Source organism: Aptenodytes patagonicus, chromosome 22, assembly GCF_965638725.1.
Source record: "Aptenodytes patagonicus chromosome 22, bAptPat1.pri.cur, whole genome shotgun sequence".
Taxonomy (NCBI): Eukaryota; Metazoa; Chordata; class Aves; order Sphenisciformes; family Spheniscidae; genus Aptenodytes; species Aptenodytes patagonicus.
The window spans coordinates 7,955,079-7,967,453 of NC_134970.1; the positions used below are offsets into that span (position 1 = coordinate 7,955,079).

Here is a 12,375-nt window from a genome sequence, read left to right on the forward strand (position 1 = left end):
GGGGTGCACCGGTGCAGCCGTCGGCACCCCTTGCTGCCCCCTCTCATACATTGCCTGGATACAAGCAGCCTTTTGTACTCCTCCCGCTAACTCCGACAGTCCTTTTACTCGGATGGTAAAAGGACTGGTAGGTAACAGGCTCCCCTCGCTCTTTGGAGTCCACACACCCAGCCCAATAAGCCACTCGGGACGTGATCGACTGGTCGCCTGCCGGCCCGTCACTCACAAACACTCCGGGTCCCCAGAATCCCCTAGCCTCGTCCTCGCTCAACAGTATCACATCCCCCCCCGTTAAAGAAACACACCACAAATACTCGGTTTCCGTTTCTCCCGTCTACACGAGAACCTGGCTTGTAATTCACTGAGCTCACGTCCCGTCCGGGGGGTGGTAGGGACAGTGGTTCGGGGGTTCCTGCCCTGCGGACCTGTATGCTTCTCTGTTTTCATAAGAGGCCGCACTTCTTTTCCCTCCAACTCCTCCGTTTCCTCAGAACTATTTTCATCAGGGTCTCCCCACATGTCCCCATCCCAATCCTCGGGATCTGCACCCGCAATTAGTTTTCGGATTTGGACAAGCTCGCTTGTGCTAGCATGATCTCAATTTTTTGTTCTAACAGAAACATCCGCTCTCTTTCTCTTTCCAGTTCTCCTTTTAAACAATCGATTTCTAACTGCTTCTTTAAATTGCTCTTTTCTAGTATTCCGGAATAATTGTAGTGATCTTGCGCTTTGAATTAGTCAGGCACCCAGAATGGCACACATGGTCCCTTTACCTTTACCATTTCGATTAATCCTGTGGCATTGTTCTACTCACTGCGACCGCTGCTGTGTCGAACCACTTCTCCTTCACCCTTTTTATACCTGGGGGAGAAGGGCTACATCCGTGCCTCCATAATAATTCCTCTATTGACACCATCCTGCCAACTACGCCAATTTAATGTCGCGGAGGCTCACGAAATCAAATTAGGCAGGTGATAGATTCAAAACTAAACTGTATTTTAACCAAAATTGTTTAGCAGAAAACTAACTAGAAATGAGGCGTCAACACTCCGACAACATCAGTAAACCACAGGTTCAGGATGGCGTACGAGGGATTAATACTGCACAGCCGGCTTTAGAAATGCGGATCCAAAATGTGCACAATCACTCAGCTATAAGATGAGGGCTCTCAACCTCGAGGAGTTTCCTTGGGTGGCGTCCCGACCCAAGGGGAGAGTCCCTGACTGCAGACCCGCTGCTCCGAGGAGGACCGGCTCAACTTGCCCTCCGGCGGGGCTCCATTTATACCCTAGTCGAATCTGATCTGTGGTCAATTTGAATTGGCTGAGGGCCTTAACCTTCCTACTCCTCACCCGAGGTGTATATGATGGTCTTAATGCCCCCAGTCTTTGTCAGGGCAGGTGCACCGGCCACAGCCCCGTCCAACCTCAATGATTCTGTGAAATCCAGACACAGAGATCTACTTTGGAATCACCATGAGAAGTTTAGTTACCAAACAAACCGATGGGAAAGATGTGTGGTAATACTCATGTGCGCGCACACCACGTGCAATTCCGTGAGACTTTAAAGCACTTTGAAAACAGCAAGCTCAAATGGGTTTTGCCGTCAGCCTCAAGCCGAGAGGCAGCATTCATCAGCCAACGCAGAGGAACAGGCTGGGAGTCAGCTAGAAAACTGTTCCCAGTTCTTCCTTTGTCATCCCTGGCTCAGGTGTGCAAGCCTGTGCACTGCTTTGCCTAGTTGCCGAGTTCTCATCCCGCTGCGATTCCACAGATAATGTGAACACAAAGGAGTTAAACAGGAAGACCTCTAGTTAATGGCATGGGAACCTGAAAGCTTATGACAACTTTTCTCCAAATATGGGCAATGCTGCTTAGATTCTGTCACCTAAGGAAGAGAAGGAAGAAGACAAATGGGGCAAAGGATTACACAGGAATGAAATATCAGGAAGGTACAAGAGACATTAAAAATATTGATAGGGGCCCTGGAAGACTACGTTGTAGTCAACTGACCTGTCCATACCCGACCGTGGGCATGAGGTCGCTGCTCCGACTTCCACTCTTCTCCCCTTCCCTGTCTCTTCCGCTGCAGTACTTTCTGACATTTCATTTCTTCTCTTGACCTTCAGGACATTGCAAACTCGGTATTGACTAAATTTGATTTTGACCTTTCTGTTTTAGAACAAAATTCAGAGTCAATTACATTCCTATTTCGCAAAATTGTTCACGTTTATACAACGAAAACCAAAAAATGATTCAGGAGTAAGAGAGTAGCTTCCTTCTTCAAACAGAAGAGAGGCACTGAGAGGCCATCCAGAGAATTATGCTCAACAGTTTTAAACAAAAAGTACTGCTTTCCAGGACATCCTATTTGCTCCATCTTCAGAGGAGGGCCTAGGAATGTAATTAGCAGGAATGTAATGCTAGCAGACATAGAAGAAATTCTTTTGGGGAATTTGGACGTGACATCTTCACTAATTCACTCCCTCTTCAGACACTTACCCATACTGAAAACAAACCCACCCTGAGCTCTCATTAAACAAAAACTTTCCAAATAAGCTTAACTTTGTTGTTTATGACATATACAGTACCTAGGAAACTACTTAATTATTCAGAAATATCGACCTCATACAGACTCTCACAGTGAAGAAACCATTGGACAGCTCAGCTCAGACTTGCAGAAAATACATCTAACTGAAGCCGGCAGGGCTGTCGGGTCCTGAGGCAGGACCTCATTCAAAGTCCACTGGGATTGACAGGAAGATTTCTCGCAATTTGGAGGGTTCTAGGTGAGAATTCAGTGCCACTTTACATTGCCTGACTGACACCTAGAAACAGGAGAACTGTAGCATTGCCTATATAGATACATTCTGCTTCTCCAGACTATTTTGAATATAAATTTACAAAAAAAAATCCAAAACAACAAAACAGAAACACACACACAACTTACAAGCTCGTAACTGCCCTTGTTTACGTCTTTACCTGTAACAGAGGTATTATAAAATTTGGTGAATATTTAGACTGGACTTTCTTTAACCAACTTAAAAGTACACTTTTGCATTGCACCTCACCTTCTGAGAACAAGATAAACTACTTAGAAACAATGCTGGACTTGCATATGCTATGCTGAAATTGAAAAACAGCAAATACAGCTCTTTCAGAACTAGAATTCCTGGCTATGAATACCACATGTCGATGGGACGGGGACAATTGCTTTTCTTGAAGGAGACGAAGGAGTCTTCAGAAGAGAAGGAACCGAAGAACTGTGAGCATCACTCTGTGTTTTGGGCACCAGGTGGAAGATGCAAGGACATCTGGAGCATAGCCTCCAGCAGAGAATATTGGCCAGCTAACCTCTGACGCATGGGATCAATACGTATTTTCCTGGAGAAAAATCCCTGCCAACAGAAACTCGAAACATCAGTGCCTGAAAGTAACAGGACGTTATGCTGTGCATAATTTTAGAATAGAAACGCTGTACAACTATCTGGGGAGGGCAATTAAATACTGGAGCAAGGCGTACAGGACAGTGAGTGAATTCTCCACGTTTAGAAGTTTTTACATCCAAACATGGTATGTTTGATAGGGGACGCTACACGCAAGCAAATGGGTGAGACTAAGAAATGAATCGTGGTCCCTTTTATAAAGGAGACCAGACTAAGCAGTCGTAAGAAAAAACAGCAACTTTTCTCAGGGACCAATAATCGGAACAGGAAATAGTAAGAACAAACACTCAGTTTTCACAACAGAGGAGGTTAAATGTAGAGTCCCACAGGGGTCTCAGCTGGGGCCTGAGGCTGTTCAGGGAATTCACAGAAAACCTGGAAAATGAGACACTAGTGAGGTGAGAACATTTGCCAATTATACGAAAGACGTTACTACCATTACTACCAGTGTTACAATCAGTATTTAGAAAAACAAATGCATTCTTTCTTTAGGAAAACAGAAACAAAGAGCGTGAAGTTCAATGTCAACAAACGTAGTCGAGCACAAGGAAGAAAAACATGCATTCCATATGCATGTGCTGGCTCCAGCCTAGCTACTGACATGAAAGAATGAAGGTTGGGAGCCACTGGGCATTGCTTCATAAAAATACTAGCTGAAGAATCAGCAATGGCTGAAAAGGCAAAGAGAGATTCAGGACACTGTAGAAAAGCAATACAGGACAAAAGAGAACGCATTGTTCTGCTCTATTTCAAATCCACCGTACAGCCATACTGCACGCAGTTTTGCTCCCTCTAATTCAAAGATACAGTAGATGAAGGGAAAGTGAAAAGCAAGATACAGATCACAGATGTTTCCAGAAATCATCCAAACGTAACCATAGTGACTTACCACAAGATACGTTTTGCTGAAATGAGTTGAGTTCTCGATACACAGTGCAAATGTGTAAGGCACAAGATGGACATTCTCATGTTTCAATCTCATCTTTAATACTCTCTCCCATTTACTCAAACCTGAGAACAACGATAAGACTTAAGAACAAAGCACTGACATTTCAAAGGAGCAGGAGTCCTGACAACGTCTTCTTGTAAAGCTTCAAAAGTCACACCACACTGAACAGATGTATAAGGGAGCAAATACAACCTGTCGGTGTGAACTTTGTGAAAAAACACTAGTAACGCATTACAAGAAACACTCAGCCAGGTGACACTCTCCCATCAGTCACGTGTATTAATAGTGTTGTGTTTCCTTGACTGCATTTGCCTTCAGTCCCGACATCCTCCCACAAGAAACAACGTGCCAGGCTCTTCCAACCCGAGGAAGAAAACCTCATCAGCTTTCCTAACCAAAAAGTAATTCTTCTAAAAATTATTTTTAAAGTTGAAAAGGACTAGGATTCGTAGGAGTAGCATCAGTACATTTACCTCACAGTTCAAAATGGGAGGAAAAAACATAATTGACATGACAACCGCCACAGTTACAGACGTTACAGAACAGTTACAGTTACGGACGCTCCTTCCTGGGGGGGCAGTTCTGACACCAAGGAGCTCATGCGTGCAAGAACGGATGACGCTAGACAGCAGTCTCCTTACATGCCTCTGATCTCAGGAAGAAACAGGTAAAATGAATACTTTCAGTCCGTTTGCTAGCAGAAACTGACATCCTGAGGACTGGCGATGGAGCCCAAGACTTGCCTAGATGAAACCTGACACAATCGGTTCCTTTAAGGGATGAAATTGGTCGTTTGAGTTTGGCTTCAAGGACTCCCACAGCTGGTGATTAACTAAGATTTACGCTACAGCCCGACACACAGATTGCAGGACAACTCATCGCGCCAGGCCTCTGAGCTTGCAGTTCTCATCGGGGCCCAGTGCTGGCTGAGCATGTGGGTGGACTTCCAAGTTCCAGAAATACATACTCGTGAATCAAACGCTCCTCAAGCACGCAGGCAAAACTAGCTGAGCTTTCGAGAAGCAAAGCAACAACGAGCCTTTGTTTGTTTGGGTGCTTCCTGCCTGAAGAGGCTCTTGGCTACTTTCTCGTCCTGGCAGTAACAGGAGTAAGTTGCTATCACACATACCAGCTTCTGACAGAGGAAGAGGACGACCTCGTTCTTGCCTGTCATTACGAGGTGTGGCAATAAGGCAGTCTTCCAAGACTGGGAGGCGGAAACGCCTGGGTGTTCATTACTCCGGGGCACCCAGAATCACAGGAGATGATGCCAGAGGGCCTGATCTGATTCACAAATTGACACACCTTAGGACGGAAGAGGCCTCTCATTCAACTAACTTACTTTTCTCTTCAACAAGAGCATCAGGAGAGTAACTTCTTCTTAACCCTTTACACTACAGCAACTACAACAGAAACATTAATTAACGGTTACCATTTCTTTAATTTAATTATTGTCAATTCAAATTAATAAGCTGCAGAATATGCAGCAGACATGGCTAAATTCTGTCCAGTTGCGCAGGCAGGAAGAAAGAGATGAAGGCTAGCTGGGCCCTTGGTGCACTCTGATGAAAGAACATCTAGGAGGAGGAGCCTGTAGTAAAGCTGCCGGCCAGAATAATCCAATCTCAAATGCCTCAGCACTTACATACCAAAAGTGAAATCCCCAGGAAACTACACTCAGCAAAACCTGTGCATGCCAATATTCAAATATTAGCTTCTCTATGCCTATGCTGTGCAACGGCACAAAGCTTTTACAGCGCTGTCTTTTGAGAGCAGGCCAGACTGACGGCAGCTAAATGCCCCTGTAAACTTTAGGCTAGAAGGAAAAACTCTGGTGGCTGGTCCCAAAGGAGTAAGGGGGATGAGCAAAATAAGGGGAATACTGCGTGGAGGACATTTGCTTCACCCTTATTTCTAGACTACAAAGACTACATTGAAGACGGGACTGGGATAACTGCATGACAATCCTGCAGGCTTTGTGTGTTCAAAAGCCTGTCTAGGCTTCCAGCTACCTCACCTCAACTACTTCTCCTCGTAAAACTCACTCTGTGAGGTGCTTTTTGCTTCTCGCCGCCATCTATGTGGGTACGTAAGCACATACTCACGCTTGCTCCCACCCAAGAACAACTTTTATACTCAACATCCCTCTAGGCAACATAAGATTTCATGGGAACACTATCCTGTTCTCTCAAGTTCAAGCTCAAACTTCTTCCTATACAGACTGAAGACGGCTTTGCAGGTACAATCCGTCCCCAGAGTCTCACGGATGTGATTTAGTCCTAGTGTACCTTACAAGAAAACTACTGCGGTCTTCTCTACTAGTGGGCCAACGTTGCTGAGCCTGTAAGGAGTGTTTTACGTTTTATTAACCTTTCTGAGCAATGCGCTAGCTTTGCTTGCAATCGCACTCGGTGGCCTTCCTGGGACTTTATATAGACACGTTCATTTTCTCTGGCTAAGTCTGATTTGGAACGCAGGGGTGTTCATCTGAAAACACTGCAGAACACTCTTTTCACATCAGTTCTCTCTGGTGAAGGCAACAACTGCGGAGGATCTTCAGCTAACGTAAAGCTGCAAAGCTCAAAGGAGTTGTACTCCAGCGAAAGATCTGCACACTACTAGACATGAATGTCGAATTAAGCAATGCCCAACAGATACAAGTCATCGAATCTTTTCTTTTGTGAGTAGGAAAGAAAGGATACACAGAAAGATAGGGAAGTGGTCTGTAGAAAATGGATGTAAATCATCAAGATTTCCAGGGATTATTCGAATCGCTTCCTGGAGAGGCCAAAAAAAGGAAGGAAGGAAGAATAGTAACAATACAGCCACAATTCCACTGTCAAGTACAGTTTCAAGGCTTGGGAAAAATTTAAAATTCCTTTACAGTTTGCATGAATCATGGAAGAGCAGGTTCGCGATATTTTGCTGTTCTTCCTCCCCTTCTTCGCCCCGCTCCCTCCCATCACCTTAGAGTGCACCGCACTAACAGACTCATAGAAATTGAAGGGAATGAGCATCTTAATCTTGAATTAACATAGAAGCATTACTATGGAGAGTGGAGGTGTGCTTTTAAACTTAAGAAGTTGTAAATGTAAGAAGTCTCCTTTTTTCCAGCAAAACACATGTAGGATTGACCTGTTTCAAAAATAAACATATTCCTCTTTTTCTGAATATTGACCCAACTCAGTTACAAAGGAACTGTAATTCAGCCCCAACAAACGCCTGCTTTACGAACGGGAAACTTTTTCTCGTAACACCTTTCAAGACCTTTCTAGTAACACCATAATTTTCCATATCAATTGAAATCAGCACGTTTTCTTCAATAATATTTATAATGCCATTACTGTACTCTGAAGATTTTTTTTAAATTAAGAAACAGGAGCATTCTTAAGCAGGCAATAGATTTGTCTCATTTCCTCGGGAATGGAAGGGGCTTTCTTCTGTCTCAGGAAGAAGATGGCAACAACAGAACTCATTGTTTGTGACCAAGCACCTCTGTCTTCCAGGCTATCGCGATGCCATTCTGCTCAAGGGACTAAAAGACGGAACCGGCAGGACGTCTCCCTTAATCCCCTCCACGGTGCAAACCTGCAGAGGAACGGGCCTTCACAGCATTGGAGCTAGGCCCTGTGATGCTGGGAGTTGTGTACGGCCTGCATCAAACTGCGTTCCCAAAGAGTAACTACATCTTTTGTAAGCCATCTTCTCAAAAGTTGTTTGCTGCTAGGTATCGGCCAACAATAAAACGCACAGGGAGAGAGAAGGTCTTAAAGAAAATGCGAACCCATTAAAAAGTAAACAAATCACACAAATGTCCCTTGGAAATAAGTAAATGAAGTGGAGCGTAAGGAATTATGGCATGCAACTATTCTCTGGTCTATGCTCTGGTAGGCAGCCATTCTCATGTCCTCCACATTCAGGGGCCCCAGCCAGATCTTGCTCAGAGATGAGAACTTTCCTTCCTCTTCAGAAAGGCTCTCTCCTTGCTTGACACGGAACAAGTTAATGAAAGGAATTACACAGCGCCCCGCAGCAGAAGGACAGATACCACCCACCCAAGACTTCTGCTGTGGTCATGAAATCTTCATGAATCAGCAGGGAAACAAAAGTACGATTCAGGAAGGGACGTTGCCGTGGTGACGAGGAAACAACGGTGGAAAGAATGGAAGAAAGCAAGGCACCACCCAGGGCCTCAGGACAAGGATGTCGGAGCTGCTACCTGACTGCGGGGGGATTCATTGGTTGGGTTGGGGGGAGCTTGGGGAGGAGGGGTTGATTATTTTCTTTTAAGCCTGGAGTGTAGAGATGCAAAAACGGAGTCATCTTTGAATCGTTAAGGGAAGAACCTTCATTGTTACTTGTTTTTCTCTGGGGATTCAGGAGACCTTCAGTGAAGACGGCCTTCCTCTACCAAAAGCCTGCGCACACGGGTAGGCAATCAGCTCTACGATCAGCTGGGATCAGCTCTCGCAACTCTTTCAATGTTCTTTTGGGAACCTGTCCTCAGATCGGTCACCATCTTATTGTGGGCAAAAGGAGTTTCACTTCCCAAATCTGCAGGCTAACCGACAGCATTGCTTTGGGCATAAGGCTATGTAGGCACTTGGGACTTACTCCTTTACTCTCTCTTATGAACTGGGAGTGAATCCAGATGCTTTCAATAAGCAACCTGTATTCACCACAAACCATGACACGATGGGGAAGAGTTTCACGAGTTTCGCTGTAAAAGGAGTTGCTTTTGCTATATGTTTGACCATGTTGATCTTCCTCTCCAAAATCAACACAGAGAACAAAACAAGGAGGAAGGTTAATCCTCCTGGATCTGACGCTATTCCAGCAAAATGCTAATAAGCAAAGCTAAAGAAACAATTGCGTTTCTATTCATCCCAAAATAAAGTCATGCAGCAGAATTTCAAAGAGCCGGCCTACTGCTACAAAGGAAAAAGGAGACCAGCGTTGCACGACATTTAACGTAGCTTCAGGTCTGGAGACAGCCTAATTGGCATGATGTTCATAGCGCATTCTCTTCAGTTCTTCTGCAGCTAACAGCAGTCACTTCCAGAGTAAACCCAGGCTCTGGCAATGGCTGTGCACGTCTGGTTGCAAAAGGAAATCCACTCCCACTCATAAAGCCACTCTACAGGCAGATGCTTGAGTCATTGCCTATGGCATTTTAGTCCTGCCGCAACCTCACTGGCATGAAAACAGGGTTGTCGGGATGGCACAATGCTGGTCTGTTTCTCTTATCAGCAGGGATACTTGCTGACTCAAAAGGATCTCAGTTTCAGCATGGTTGCCACCATCTGAAAAGAGATTTAACCTCAACAAGTTTACAAGACCTTCCAAAAGCCTTTGAGGGCATCAACCTTGAACTGCTGTCTGCTGACGATCACAGCCTTGAAGGATGTACACAGGGAGCCAGATTATGCTGAGCCACTGCTTTGGGGTTTTTTTAATTACTATTTATGAATACCATCATTATTAATTATTTATCAGAGGCTGACACAGCAACAAATCCTCAACTTTCAGACCAAGTTTGAGCTCTACAGAACACTCCTTCAGCAGGACACGATCTATAAGCACCTGGTTTGGAATACTACCCTTAAACCTGAGCAGCTCCATCTTCTTGTGCCAGAGTAGCTCAAACTTCTGTGATTACTATAGCCCGCAGCCTCCAGGATTCTGAGTCCCCTCTCAAATTAAAAGCTCCAGAGCTCCTTGAGTGAGCTGGTCAAGGTTTTGCCCACTCGCAAAAGCACTTGCCCATCATCTCTGTGTTAATGTGACCAGCAGACACAAGCAGATTCCTCCAGGGCAATACCCTCAGGGAAAGTCTTTTTTTCACCTCTGAAAGATCACCCTCTTTTCTTGTTTGGCATCTCCCCCATCTCACCAGACCACTCAGCACCCTGTGCTTTCGTTACTTTGCTGGCTACTAACTAGGACTTCCTATCTGAGGCTTACCACACAACTGTTACCTCCCACAACCCTCCTATTCATTGTCCCCTGCACACCCAAAGGCTGTTTTCCTTTCTCTTCCTTGCATGCCTGTGGTACCACAGACTAAAATACGCTCCCTTCACTCTCATTTCTCAGCCTTGCCACTACAGTGCCTTCCAGAAGCTGAGACAAGCAGTTATGCGAAAAGTCCTGCTCAGCCCCTCCGCCTGCAAGGAGAGGCACGCTGTCCTGTTTCAAAACAACAGGACAGGTTTGCCACAAACACATCTGAAATAGGAGTGGCAGTGGAAAGGGAACCTTGAGAGAAAAAATCCCGAGAGCACAACAAACATCTGCTGCCAGCAGCCAGTAAGAGCTTCCAAAGACTCTTCCTACGCCCACACTCGAGTGCCAGATTGCAAGGCCAGAGAAAGGCACATCGCTAACAGCAGACAGCCCAAGAAATAAGCACATACGTTGAGTACAGAGCTCCAAGGCTGTACTGGTTTTGACTGGGATAGAGTCAATTTTCTCCACAGTAGCTAGCATGAGGCTCTGTTTTGGATTTGTGCTGAAAAGAGTGCTGATAACACAGGGATGTTTTAGTTACTGCTGAGCAGTGCTTACACAGCGTCAAGGCCTTTGCTGCTTCTCACCCCACCCCACCAGCGAGCAGGCTGGGGGGTGTCCTGGTTTCGGCAGGGATAGAGTTAATTTCCTTCCTAGTAGCTGGTACACTGCTGTGTTTTGGATTTAGGGTGAGAACAATGTTGATAACACACTGATGTTTTAGTTGTTGCTAGGTAGTGTTTACACTAGTCAAGGACTTTTCAGCTTCCCATGCTCTACCAACTGAGAAGGCTGGAGGGGCACAAGAAGCTGGGAGGGGGCACAGCCAGGACAGCTGACCCAAACTGGCCAAAGGGATATTCCATACCATGCGACGTCATGCTCAGCATATAAAGCTGGGGGAAGAAGAAGGAAGGGGGGGATGTTTGGAGTGATGGCGTTTGTCTTCCCAAGTAACCGTTACGCGTGATGGAGCCCTGCTTTCCTGGAGGTGGCTGAACACCTGCCTGCCCATGGGAAGTAGTGAATGAATTCCTTCTTTTGCTGCGCTTGCTTGCGTGGCTTTTGCTTTACTTGTTAAACCGTCTTCATCTCAACCCACGGGTTTTCTTACTTTTACCCTTCCGATTCTCTCCCTCATGCCACTGCGGGGCAGTGAGTGAGCGGCCGTGTGGGGCTTAGCTGCCAGCAGGGGTTAAACAACTACAAAGGCTCTGGAGCTTCCCAGTTAAACACAAAATTTCAAAATACTGTCAGCAAAAACAGCCTCTTTTTCCACTGAAGCACAAAATCCGCACATGGCAGTGAAATAGGAGTGTTTTTTACAGCTCAGATTACTCTCTTAGGCCAATGCTCAGCGTATGCAAGTGCAGTAGCAACTTTTAAGTGACCACTTTCACGGCCAGTGAAAGCAGGCAGGAAACGAGGAGCTCCCAAGATCTGAATTTAGGGTCTCCTATTAACTCCCTGCTACCTGCAGTCATCAAACTGCAGGCTGACTTTTCAGCTTTAACATGCTTACCTGCTGAAGTTGCCATACCAGATTTTACATTTGTACACAAGCCTGCCTGCGTGAAGAAAGCTTGTTTCAGGCAAGGGACAGGTAAGTGGTTTCAATGACATCGTTCTTTCTCCCTGAATGCCAGCCTAGGGAAGGAGGAGAGTCAAAGGTAAATTACTAAAACCCTTCACCACATCTCATTCTGACAGACAAGAAGAAAAGATTACACGCAGTTTTTCCTCTAGAGGACATTTGCAGAGAGAACACGTTTCCTACCAGGATCTCCCACAAGTCAGAAAACCGCTGATTCAGTGTCCGTTCCAATCAAGCAGGGTATTTTTGAGCAGGGTTAGAGGACAGACTCCGAGCTGATGGCTACCCGCCTTCAGCTGCACTGCTCCGGACATGTCACTGCCACCGTCCCTGAAGCTTTACAGGCCTCTTGCCCCGCGGGCTGGCAAGACAGCCCCG

The 12,375-nt window shown here is 45.7% G+C and overlaps 1 long non-coding RNA gene across 1 annotated transcript; it reads right to left on the reverse strand.

Moving 5' to 3' along the window:
- Positions 1-1,765: 1,765 nt before the first annotated feature.
- LOC143170068 (uncharacterized) lies at positions 1,766-11,958 on the reverse strand. Its single transcript, XR_012997002.1, has 3 exons — positions 11,926-11,958; positions 2,013-2,171; positions 1,766-1,887 (listed from the first exon to the last, which is right to left on the reverse strand). It is a non-coding gene; the product is annotated as an uncharacterized LOC143170068 (long non-coding RNA).
- Between the last annotated feature and the right edge of the window lie 417 nt (positions 11,959-12,375).